This window comes from Lolium rigidum, chromosome 1 (assembly GCF_022539505.1).
Source record: "Lolium rigidum isolate FL_2022 chromosome 1, APGP_CSIRO_Lrig_0.1, whole genome shotgun sequence".
Taxonomy (NCBI): domain Eukaryota; kingdom Viridiplantae; phylum Streptophyta; class Magnoliopsida; order Poales; family Poaceae; genus Lolium; species Lolium rigidum.
The window spans coordinates 153,966,724-153,980,917 of NC_061508.1; positions in this window are offsets into that span (position 1 = coordinate 153,966,724).

Here is a 14,194-nt window from a genome sequence, read left to right on the forward strand (position 1 = left end):
TGACTACTTACATGGTAGAGATAGAAATCATATATGATTCACCTGAGAATCGTTATGTGATGGGCTAGAATATCATGAATACTTAGGAGGAGTTTGATAAGAAGTTAGACGAGAAACAATAGAGTAAGATTATGTCCCAAAAACCATGGGAACTGTGTCAAGTACATCAGAACCCTAGTTATATGGTAAGAACATATGAAAGTATATGAGCTATATTTCCATAGTTATGTGTTTAGAATAGCAATGTTAGAACCTAGACATATCATGTGAGATAGTCCTCAACAAAATAGAAGTTAAGTAGTACTTCCAGAGAAAATTAGATTAACCTTAACTATCCTAGACCACTTTTGTTCCAAGTTTATCTCATTACAAATGTGCAATGAAGGTAAAAGTTGAGACAAATAGTAGAATTCCCTATATTCGTGCTAAGTATCATGATATAAACCTATATTATGTGGTGTTGTATACCACACATCAGAGCCTGATGTTTAGAGATGTCTTACGCAACAATCATATTCAGGCTTATGATGATGTGTATTATAAGCACAAAGCTGAATCTTCTTGGATTTTATTGGATTTTCATTGTTTGACTAGATCCATACATGAAGTTTGACTTTGATATGCAAACGCATGTTGCAATATCAAGTCATTACTTGATGCTATAGATCTAGAGGGTTATAGTATTCGTGTGAGGAAGCGACGAATTCTGGAAGGTTCCGAAGACAAGATGAAGGTTCATCAGAAAAAGGAAGTAAAGTTGTGGGAAGTAACCACAAGACTCTGAAAGAAGTACAATCAGAAACTCATGCTTACCTCAACAGAGGAGTACTTTAGTACATAGGAAGCATGAAGGTGAGAAATATAATGATTATGGTGAAGCTGAAGCAGATCCATAGTCAACATAGAAGAGGGAATGCATGGGAAATCACTTAGGATACTATAATCATAGTGTCAGCTAGTGGTTTTCTTGCAAAATAAACCCTGAATGAAGGAAGGTGATATATGAAATCATAGCAGACATAAGAACACCATAGTCGATATCAGAAGACCACAATTGGTATAATATCAATACTTGCGAGATAAAGTAGAAGATGTCTCGTCCAGTTGATCAGAACCTATAATAGAATCCATTTTTAGATATCAAATAGCCACAGTTGGTATAATAACCACAGCTGGTATCAGTTGGTATAACAAGTAGTCCACGATTTAATTAGTTGTAACAAAAGTTTGTGAACAAATAAAAATCTTGTCAGCCAAATAGCTAGATCTATAAACATTTAGTCAAAGGATTCACATTGGATGTCCACGATTGAGTGGATATACCACGAAGAATCTTCGCAAAACCTTAGAGGAATATAAATTATAAACAAGACCTATACCAATATTCTAATCATAAGTCCAATAGTTGGAAGAAAAGGAGTTGAAGACAAGAAGAAAACTCTAAGGGGTAGAGTAAAGATTGAGTTGGATGTACAATAACTCAATACTTTGAGCACAATAGAAGAAGAAGGTCTGAACTGAGAGGAAGTTCGATCTTATTTTCATAAGATTGTTGAACAATACCTCCAGAAGAAGGTCAGACCAGAAGCCGAGGTTCATACCTCGAGGACGTAAGAAGTGGATTATAACTTGAGCAAGTGAGTAATATCTACTCAGAAGTACTTAAGCTCAATTAAGTCAAAGATAAAGAAGTTGGACGAAGGAAATATCAGAGACCAAATATAGCTCAAGGAGGCCAAAGACTGAAGGATATTGACTATACCAAAACTAAAGTCCATTTGAAAGATTCCTTTCATGGAACCTAAAGAAACCAAAATAGTTTTAGGTATTAACTATAATCCATGATTGGATAGACTAAATGAGTCTAATCCATTATTAGAAAAATAAACCATCATGACAAATTCCATGTTAAGTACCTTACTTAGTGTAGGATAACGTTGCATAGAAAACAAAAATTTTCCTACCGCGAACACGCAATCCAAGCCAAGATGCAATCTAGAAGACGGTAACAACGAGGGGGTATCGAGTCTCACCCTTGAAGAGATTCCAAAGCCTACAAGATGAGGCTCTTGTTGCTGCGGTAGACGTTCACTTGCCGCTTGCAAAAGCGCGTAGAAGATCTTGATCACGATCGGTTCCGGCGCCACGAACGGGCAGCACCTCCGTACTCGGTCACACGTTCGGTTGTTGATGAAGACGACGTCCACCTCCCCGTTCCAGCGGGCAGCGGAAGTAGTAGCTCCTCTTGAATCCGACAGCACGACGGCGTGGTGTCGGTGGTGGTGGAGAAATCCGGCGGAGCTTCGCTTAAGCGTGCGGGATATGGTGGAGGAGAGAGACCGCTAGGGTTTGGGGAGAGGGGCGCCGGCTAGGGCACCCTTGAGGGGTGCGGCCATGGTGGTGGCTTGAGTGGCCGGCCAGCCCCTCTCTCCCCCTCTTTATATACGTGGAGGCCCCAAGGTTTAGGTCAAAGAGTCCGAATAAGACCCCAACAAAACCTTCCAAGTGTCCAAACCTAGGGGGAGTGGGACTCACCCTTTCCTTGGTGGGGTGGCCGGCCACCATGGTGGGGAGTCCACTTGGGACTCTTCCTGCCTTAGGTTGGCCGGCCAAGGTGGGTGGAGTCCCTCTGGGATTCCACCTTCCATCCTTATTTCTTCCGGACTTTTCTAGAACCTTCTAGAACCTTCCGTAGAACCTTCCGGATCATTTTAATTCACATAAAATGACATCCTATATATGAATCTTATTCTCCGGACCATTCCGGAACTCCTCGTGATGTCCGGGATCTCATCCGGGACTCCGAACAAATATTCGAACTCCATATCATATTCAAGTACTACCATTTCAACATCCAACTTTAAGTGTGTCACCCTACGGTTCGTGAACTATGCGGACATGGTTGAGTACTCACTCCAACCAATAACCAATAGCAGGATCTGGAGATCCATAATGGCTCCCACATATTCAACGATGACTTTAGTGATCGAATGAACCATTCACATACGATACCAATTCCCTTTGTCACGCGATATTTTACTTGTCCGAGGTTTGATCTTCGGTATCACTCTATACCTTGTTCAACCTCGTCACCGACAAGTACACTTTACTCGTACCGTGGTATGTGGTCTCTTATGAACTTATTCATATGCTTGCAAGACATTAGACGACATTCCACCGAGAGGGCCCAGAGTATATCTATCCGTCATCGGGATGGACAAATCCCACTGTTGATCCATATGTCTCAACTCATACTTTCCGGATACTTAATCCCACCTTTATAACCACCCATTTACGCAGATGGCGTTTGATGTAATCAAAGTACCTTTCCGGTATAAGTGATTTACATGATCTCATGGTCATAAGGACTAGGTAACTATGTATTGAAAGCTTATAGCAAATAACTTAATGACGAGATCTTATGCTACGCTTAATTGGGTGTGTCCATTACATCATTCATATAATGATATAACCTTGTTATTAATAACATCCAATGTTCATGATTATGAAACTAATCATCCATTAATCAACAAGCTAGTTTAAGAGGCATACTAGGGACTTCTTGTTGTCTATATATCACACATGTACTAATGTTTCGGTTAATACAATTATAGCATGATATATAAACATTTATCATAAACATAGAGATATAAATAATAACCACTTTATTATTGCCTCTAGGGCATATCTCCTTCGAGTCTCCCACTTGCACTAGAGTCAATAATCTAGTTTACATTTGTAAAGATATAACACCTTGGCCTTCCGGTGCTTTATCATGTATTGCTCACGGGAGAGGTTTTAGTCAACGGATCCGACACGCTCGTAAACGTATGTATTTTGTAATTCATTTGCGTCTCAACGCATCACTCATTTCCAAATGAGTCGGTATTAAATATGTTTGGTCTTCTGGTGGAACCTTAATTCCGTGGTCTGAAATATGTCACTAATATTGTCACACACAATATAGCTTCAAAGTTCCGACTCTGTCGGAACTACACCAAGTTCTCAAAGAACCTCTTGACTTAACATCCTTTGTCATTGTCAAAACAATGACATACTCTGCCTTCTTTTGTAGAATCCGTCACAATATTTAGAACTCTTCTAAATCTAGCATAGACAACTTCTAGCTCATTGTGCTACCTTTTAAACAACACTTAGTCTAATTTGAGATTGAAATTATATTTTATATGTGACAAAAACCAATATCGGTGTAACACCTTACAGCGATTTGTTTGTTATTTCCTCATACAAAACTATATATATATATCCTTAGTTCTTCTAAAGTACTCAAGGATATTCTTACTGTCGTCCAATGATCATCATATGAATCATTCTGGTATATGCTCATAACACTTTATAGCACATGATATCTGATTGTGTACATATTATTCGTGATCTATAATCACTCATGTGTTTTTACTCATTGAGTGTGAGATACACTCAAGTCTTGTTAAACCTTCACATGACAAGAACATTTTCTTAATATTTCTATATTGAACTACTTCAATATCCATCATATGTACTTTGACTTAAACTTATTTATGTGTTTCAATCTATCTTCATAGATCTTGACACTAAATTTGTTTCAGTCCATATCCTTTCATTGAAGTTAATTCTCAATGAAACCTTTTTTTTAATCAAGTATATAATTACATCATTTATAACCAACTATATGTCACCTACATAAAGTATTATAAATGTGTCTTAGCGCTCCCACTTAATTTCTTGCAAATGCAAGCCTCTTCATCGTCTCTGATGAAATCAAAAACTCTTTGACTATTTCATCCGGTGAAGATTCCAACTCCGTGATACTTACTTCATCCAATTGAAGCTTGTATACCTATCAAGTATTCCACGGACCAGCAAAACTCTTGGTTGTATCTTGTATACATACTTCTGTTAAGTAGTGTATTTTGCCATCCTACTAGCATATCTCATAAAAGAAATATGTAGTGATTACTAGAATAATCCATATAGATTATAAGCATTGCTACGGAAGATCTAATCTTATCGTATTCAACTCTTTGAACTTAGTCGTAAACAATTTTTCGATAAGTCAAGCTTTCTTCAAGGATATTTCATCCAAGTCTATCAATTTCATAGATCCATTTACTTTCATAAAGTATTCATCTATCTTTGATTTCATGGCGCATGGCCATTTTAACGGAGTCAGGGCCCATCATAACTTCTTTGTTTTGTAGTTGGTCTATCATTGTTCAAAAACAATCCTTTGTCCACAAATCATTTATTTGATCACAAAGTAAACCATACCTACAAGGTTCAATATGTACTTCGATCTCCATGGCTAAAACACTTTGTAGTCATGAGAGCCATGATCGTCGTGGCCGCTTCCGAAACCAATTCCGATGTCTGCGCTACTCGATCATTATGCTCAGGTTCATAAACCTTATCAAATTATATTGTCCTCCCACTCAAATACTTCACTCGAAACAATTTCTCGAAAATAAGAAACATTGACAACCACTTTTGTCTTTGTCTCGTGGGAAGAATTCTCAATTAAATCTCTGGGATAACCAACAAAGACATTCATCCGATTTTGGTTGACTATTAGGGTTTATACCCATGCCATAACTTGTATGGTGTCATTTCAACGGATCATGATGATGCTCTATTCAAGTGTAAAAGCGGTAGTCACTAAAGCATAATTCACAAAAATATAATGGCATCAATATTTTATCTCATCATTGATCCAACAAAGTTTGGATATATCTCTTGGATACTTCATCATCACTATGATACTCCAAGAAACGTAAGTTGTAGAACAATTTCATAACTCTCTTAGATGTTCGCTAAAACTCGTAATTCAAATATTTCCACCATGATCCAATCATAGATATTTGATTTCTATTACGATGATTTCCACTTCATACTGAAATTTATTTGAATCCATTCAAATGTTTCAAACTTCTTCCTTATTGAATATATCCACATATATATACTCAATTCATTGTTGAAAGTTTTCATGAAGTAGAAGAATCTCCCGCACACAACTATGCCCAGTGAACCACATACATCATCATGTATTTTTCCACTAAGTTAGTTGCCCGTTCAATTTTTGGCCTATGAACGGTATTTTAATCATTCTCTTTAGAAAAGATTTGCAAGCGCCAAATGATTCAAAAATCAAATGACTCCAAAAATCCATTTGCATGGAGTTCTTTCATGCGTTCCTTTCTAACATGACCTAAATGGCGGTTCCATAAATAAGTGGAATTCAAATCATTTGCCTTATGGCATTTTAGCGTCAGTGTTATGTATGTGTGTTTCACCATTAAGATTTATAATAACTTATCCATCGTATATGGAGTAATGTCATAATTTGAACAATTCATTGTTTTCATTTGACCAGAGCAAAATAACAATTATTAAGTTCTTTATTATAAATTCTAAGGGCTAGATAGAATGCTAACGACGAACATAATAACACTTTATTTTGTTCCAGTCGTGCATTCCTATCATATTCCTTGTCAGTCACTTAGGCCATTGAATTCTTGTATTGCGTTATTTTGTATGACACTTCATACCAACCAATATGGTACTAATACCCAAGAATTTCATTGTGTGACTTAACTAGGAATACAACCATAACATGTATATCATTTATATACACCTGAGCTAGACTTTCTAGTCTTTTCTTTCTTTCTCGCCAAAATATCTTTTGCAGTTTCTCTTTTAGCTTTCCTCATTATTCGGAAAAACACTTCAACATTAATAACTTCTAGGTTTGTTGGTCTAATACCAATAACCTTGAGGTTCTTATTTTGAAGTTGATCATCATATGATCAAAGTGTTCTAGATTTCACTATTAGTAACTTTGTAATATGATGAACAATTTCACTCATAATTTTATCCATCAATTCATAACAACTTTCTGAGACCATGTCTGTACATGCTAGGCTCATAAAGTTTAACCTTAGTATTTTCATGTGCAAATCCGGCTTGCACTCGTTGTAAGCACACATAGAATCTATAACACCCGATCATCACGTGATGCTTCGATACGACGAGTGTTAGCAACGGTGCATACTAAGGATGATAACTTCATGGATATGCGAATATTATTAGTGCCCCAATAGTTGGAGGATTGTGACGCCTGGCGTCTTCAACCTTCATACATTCCCATAAAACTTATGAGTTTATGTAGTCTCACCAAATTTATATTCTATCATCTTGCAATAAGGTCTTAGATATCACATATATCTCATACCTTTGATTATTTCTGAAAACTAAATTTTCAGCTCCTTACTTTTCAAACAGATTTGAACTTCAAGTTTCACGGAGACAAGATAACTTTCGGTACTATTTGAAACCATAGCTCTTTGAATCAACAATGTGAGGTTTACTAAAAGTTTGCAATAGGACTTAATTAACTCTTGATTCTTTAAGAATACGGTACCAATCCGTAAAGTTTCTTGTCAGATTTTAACAGTATTTATATCTCAATTACATGACTAGCGCATAGTAGTAAACGGATGCCAATACTACAAAATTATTCAAAATACTACTCAGACTATGTTTATGATAATTAGTTCATGTTTTAATCTAATTACTAATGAACTCCCACTTAATACTACATCCCTCATAGTTGTTAAGTGGTACACGATCCAAATCCACTACACCAAAACCGATCATCACGTGAGATGATGTAGCTTCAATGGTGAACATCAACATGTTGATCATATCATCCATATGACTCGTGTTCAACCTTTCGGTTTCCGTTGTCCCGAGGCCATGTCTGTACATGCTAGGCTCGTCAAGCAAACCCAAGTATTCCGCGTGTGCAACATGGCTTACACCCGTTGTATATGAACTTTGAATCAATCACATCCGATCATCACGAGATGCTTCGAAACGACGAACCGTACAACGGTGCATACGAGGGGAGAACACTTTATTATCTTGATATTAATGTGAGGGATCATCTTATAATGCTACCGTCGCGATCTAAGCAAAATAAGATGCATAAAAGGATTAACATCACATGCAGTTCATATGTGATATGATATGGCCCTTTTGTCTTTGCGCCTTTGATCTTCATCTCCAAAGCACGGACATGATCTCCATCATCTTCGGGCATGATCTCCATCATCGTCGGCGTAGCGTCAAGGTCCATGGCGCCGTCCTCATGGTTGTTCACCTCATGTAGCAACTATTACAACTACTTTGAAATACTACTCAACATGAAAATTAAAGACAACCATAAGGCTCCCGCCGGTTGCCACAATACAATAATGATCATCTCATACATATTCATCATCACATTATGGCCATATCACATCACCAAACCCTGCAAAAACAAGTTAGACGTCTCTAATTTGGTTTGCATATTTTACGTGGTTTAGGGTTTTCGAGTAAGATCTAATCTACCTACGAACATGAACCACAACGGTGATACTAGTGTTGTCAATAGAAGAGTAAATTGAATCTTCACTATAGTAGGAGAGACAGACACCCGCAAAGCCTCTTATGCAATACAAGTTGCATGTCGAACGAGGAGCAAGTCTCATGAATGCGGTCATGTAAAGTTAGCCCGAGCCGCTTCATCCCACTATGCCACAAAGATGCAAAGTACTCAAACTAAAGATAACAAGAGCATCAACGCCCACAAAACCATTGTGTTCTACTCGTGCAACCATCTATGCATAGACACGGCTCGATACCACCGTAGGATAACGTTGCATAGAAAACAAAAAATTTCCTACCGCGAACACGCAATCCAAGCCAAGATGCAATCTAGAAGACGGTAACAACGAGGGGGTATCGAGTCTCACCCTTGAAGAGATTCCAAAGCCTACAAGATGAGGCTCTTGTTGCTGCGGTAGACGTTCACTTGCCGCTTGCAAAAGCGCGTAGAAGATCTTGATCACGATCGGTTCCGGCGCCACAAACGGGCAGCACCTCCGTACTCGGTCACACGTTCGGTTGTTGATGAAGACGACGTCCACCTCCCCGTTCCAGCGGGCAGTGGAAGTAGTAGCTCCTCTTGAATCCGACAAGCACGACGGCGTGGTGTCGGTGGTGGTGGAGAAATCCGGCGGAGCTTCGCTTAAGCGTGCGGGATATGGTGGAGGAGAGAGACCGCTAGGGTTTGGGGAGAGGGGCGCGGCTAGGGCACCCTTGAGGGGTGCGGCCATGGTGGTGGCTTGAGTGGCCGGCCAGCCCCTCTCTCCCCCTCTTTATATAGGTGGAGGCCCCAAGGTTTAGGTCAAAGAGTCCGAATAAGACCCCAACAAAACCTTCCAAGTGTCCAAACCTAGGGGGAGTGGGACTCCCCCCTTTCCTTGGTGGGGTGGCCGGCCACCATGGTGGGGAGTCCACTTGGGACTCTTCCTCCCTTAGGTTGGCCGGCCAAGGTGGGTGGAGTCCCTCTGGGATTCCACCTTCCATCCTTATTTCTTCCGGACTTTTCTAGAACCTTCTAGAACCTTCCGTAGAACCTTCCGGATCATTTTAATTCACATAAAATGACATCCTATATATGAATCTTATTCTCCGGACCATTCCGGAACTCCTCGTGATGTCCGGGATCTCATCCGGGACTCCGAACAAATATTCGAACTCCATACCATATTCAAGTACTACGATTTCAACATCCAACTTTAAGTGTGTCACCCTACGGTTCGTGAACTATGCGGACATGGTTGAGTACTCACTCCAACCAATAACCAATAGCGGGATCTGGAGATCCATAATGGCTCCCACATATTCAACGATGACTTTAGTGATCGAATGAACCATTCACATACGATACCAATTCCCTTTGTCACGCGATATTTTACTTGTCCGAGGTTTGATCTTCGGTATCACTCTATACCTTGTTCAACCTCGTCACCTGACAAGTACACTTTACTCGTACCGTGGTATGTGGTCTCTTATGAACTTATTCATATGCTTGCAAGACATTAGACAACATTCCACCGAGAGGGCCCAGAGTATATCTATCCGTCATCGGGATGGACAAATCCCATCGTTGATCCATATGTCTCAACTCATACTTTCCGGATACTTAATCCCACCTTTATAACCACCCATTTACGCAAGTGGCGTTTGATGTAATCAAAGTACCTTTCCGGTATAAGTGATTTACATGATCTCATGGTCATAAGGACTAGGTAACTATGTATTGAAAGCTTATAGCAAATAACTTAATGACGAGATCTTATGCTACGCTTAATTGGGTGTGTCCATTACATCATTCATATAATGATATAACCTTGTTATTAATAACATCCAATGTTCATGATTATGAAACTAATCATCCATTAATCAACAAGCTAGTTTAAGAGGCATACTAGGGACTTCTTGTTGTCTATATATCACACATGTACTAATGTTTCGGTTAATACAATTATAGCATGATATATAAACATTTATCATAAACATAGAGATATAAATAATAACCACTTTATTATTGCCTCTAGGGCATATCTCCTTCACTTAGTACCATTATTGTAGTTTTGGTAGTAAGGGAAAACAAAGACCTATTAGGAGTATGTTGTTAAATTAGTCCTCAGTTGAGACTAGCAGTATCAGAAGAAGTCCAAATCATTGAATCTTCAATAGGAAAAGAAACAAGCTTATGATATTGGAGGAAATCATGGAAGTAAAGGAAGTAATAGTTGTTTAATGACAAACACTAATGGATTCCAGGAAGAATCTGGACAAGGGATATATTTAATTATATCCAGTAAGATCAATACGGAGTTCGAGAAAAGTCATAGTTTGCACAAGTCAGATCTACACTCCGGAAACGTGAGAGAGTTCAAACTTCGAGGACGAAGTTTAGTTTAAGGGGTAGAGACTGTAATATCCCAGGTAATGGGGTTACAAAAATAGAGGAAACAGATGTGTGCATTGCATTCATGCATAGAAAATCTGGGGAATTTTCGCGCTTTAAAGTAAAACTGTCACAGTAACTGAAGTTTCACTTGACCTTGGTGGAATTGAAGTAGCTCATCTAGTCAAGTGCTATAAACCTCGAGTGTGACCTTTGTTAAAACCTGTTTTGGGTAGAGATGATTTGATCTAAGGGTTAGATCAAATGGAACTAACACAACAACACTTTAATCAATGATCAATTGCTTGATCTTATAAAAGATCATAACATGGTATTCTTTGCCATAACATAAGAACATCTATTCAATTGGAAATCAACTAACAATAAGAAATGGAGAGAATTATTCTTGACTTATCTCTTCCATGTCTTTAACAAATAAATATTCCTACCATGAACCTCATGATAATTCTTGAACTAAATTCTTGAACTCAACACCAACACAAACTTATCATTAAACCCTAGAGATGGGAGAAGCCTATAACCATCAAATAGATAATAATCAAACTCTAAGTTATTAACACTTAAAAGTTAAGAAGCTACACTTGGGGTATCTTTAAAACTAATTACCAAATATGGTAAAACACAAGGACCTAAGTGCATAAAAGTCACCCATTCTTATTTTAATCATAACTTATTAAATATGTGGAATATTACAAAACTAAATTTGTTTACATTACGAATTATAGTTCAAACTATTTTAATAAAATAAACTATGAGTACTTTGAAACTCATATGATCATGCCTTGGTGAAATCAAACAACATCATTCAAAATTGGGGTATAATCCTTATCTTTGACATTTTGATCCCAATAATGATATAAATACCATCACATATGATATAGTGACTCAACCACAAGCATAAAATCATTCACAAGATATTTAGTAACAAAAGCCACTTGGCTATCCAAAAATAAATCACATGAGAGGGTAATCTCAATGCCACATAGGATGAAAATATCTACATAGCTTGAATCCTAAGCTATGCCACCTCATGCTTAAAGGATTGCTATGGATGAGAGCATGACAACCAAGCACCTTACTCATCAAATTAAAGCAAGAGTCATCCACCCATGTGTCATGTTACTAGAGCATGCTCAAGACTATAAAAGGGAGTCTGACACTCCATTCATTCCATCATCTTGCACCATGATGCAAGAAGACCAACACATTGAGCCACTCCATAAAATAGTTAGGATCAAGATGAAGCAGCTAGGAGGTGGAGGCATGCCACAAGATGTAGGTTTATCAGATTTCCTGAAGAACAAGCTACAGAAGCTAGCAAGGTAGAACTCTTGGGCAAACCACATATTTAGTTAATCACATCATCATTCCTTGAGTAGAACCATAGATTATAATCCAAGACCTTGTGAAGTGAGAGGGGTAATTGGAATAACCATATCTAAATACTTTTAGTGATACTTAAGGAAGCCCATACCATGCATGATCATCACCATTGGGTAATGATCATATACTCTAAGAATTGGGAGTACAAGCCATTGAGAACAAATTGCTCATGATAGTGCCATGACCATACTTTGGAGAAATAGAAGAATAAGCCATAACTTAAATTCTATATGATAAGTAAATATCATTCACCACTTGAAATGATAGAAAAATCATGAGTAAGCAAACCTAGGTTATATCTCAACCCTAACTTGTGAATCACTTGGTGATCATAAGTAGAATCCTATCTACATTTCATTTATTCCTCAATCAAAGAAAACAAGAAAACCTTTAGAGTTAAACTCTATACCTTATATGGTGAGAAACCATTCATCCATATAACCATGGTTAACTATAAAAAGAATCTATGCCCATATCACAACCTAACTTGTGAATTAATTGATGATCACAAGTAAAACCCTAAACTACATCTCAATCTTAGTTGGTGCATCACTTAGGTGATCACAATTAAAACCTAGAACATATTTGATAATTAAACCATGGTATTGATCAACCACCTATCACTATAATTAAGACCAAACCATGATGGAAGTAATGTCTACTCCAAGTCATTCAAGGTGTTATTAAATATAATCCTAGTGCCACCTTTGAAATATGGTTATAATAAAATCTACAAAACCTTAACAAGCAAGTGCTCACATAAAATAATATGCAAGTAACTAAATCAAGACCCTAGAAATAATTTGGTACATAAAGCCCTGCCATTTGGCCATCTCCTTGAATCATAAAAATATTTGAAATTTCAAAAGAAAGAGAATGGAAGATTATAATTATTATCTTACCTATTTGAATTATAGTGTATGGTGAACCTATCATTATATGAACAATCAAAATAGTATGTCTCAAGTAGAATTATTACTTGAGACGTAATTTCCAAGTGAATAGTATTTACAAATACCTGCATGGCAGAATTGATTTCAAATTTGAATTCAAAAAATAAGAATACAAAACAGAAATAAATAAAAGAGAAAAAGGGGAAGAACCTTACCTGGACCTCACCTGGCCGCAGCAGCCCACCATCATAGCCCACCAGCAGCCCAGGACACTACCCAGGAGAAGCCCACTAAGCAGCCCAGGTACCTCTTCGTTAAAAATAACAACGAGGAGTTCATCCTCATCCCCTCCATCGTGCCTGGAGGACAGCACGACGGCGTGCTTGCTTTCTCCCTCGCGCTGGCGTCCTCTCCTCGCTCGACGTCGTGACGAGGCACCCCTGGCGCCATATAAAAACCCCAACGACGAACCAGCTCGAGTTCTTCTTCTTCCCTACTTAATTTCTTCCCCTTACCGAAACCCTAACCTCCGGCCAACTCCAACCGTCGGCGATGGAGACCTCCCTAGGCCAAGCCGTGACCACCACTGTGATCACCGTCCTCGACTTGGTCACCGTGTACAAGGAATTAAGCCGAGGCGTCTTCAATCGACCGTGCCAGGTCGTCTTCTCCGACGACGGCATCGAGAAATTCCGGCGACTGCGACCTCCCCTCGCCTCGCCGACCTCACCAATGCGCTCCTGGTGAGCTCCTCAACCTCCTGGTGTGCACGCCCTGCTCGATTAGGCGCCGTAGCTCGCTCTCACCGTCGGCCACCGTGCGCCGCCGTCGGGCATAGACGCCGCCGCCGCTCCGGCGACCATTAGGAAGCGGCGCCGCCACCAGCATGTTCGTCTCGTCGCCCTGCTTCTAACGAACCCGCGCATAACCCCGCGGGAGACCGCGTTCGCCGGCGACGATTCCGTCTGGCCGCCGGCCAGCAACCTCCTCGCCACGGTGGCAATTTTGACCCAGTCAAATGCCCCGTGGCAGGTGAGGTGGACAGACCCCACCAGTCATAGACTGTGGGTGGTATCTGTCTGGGTACGTTCAGTCCATT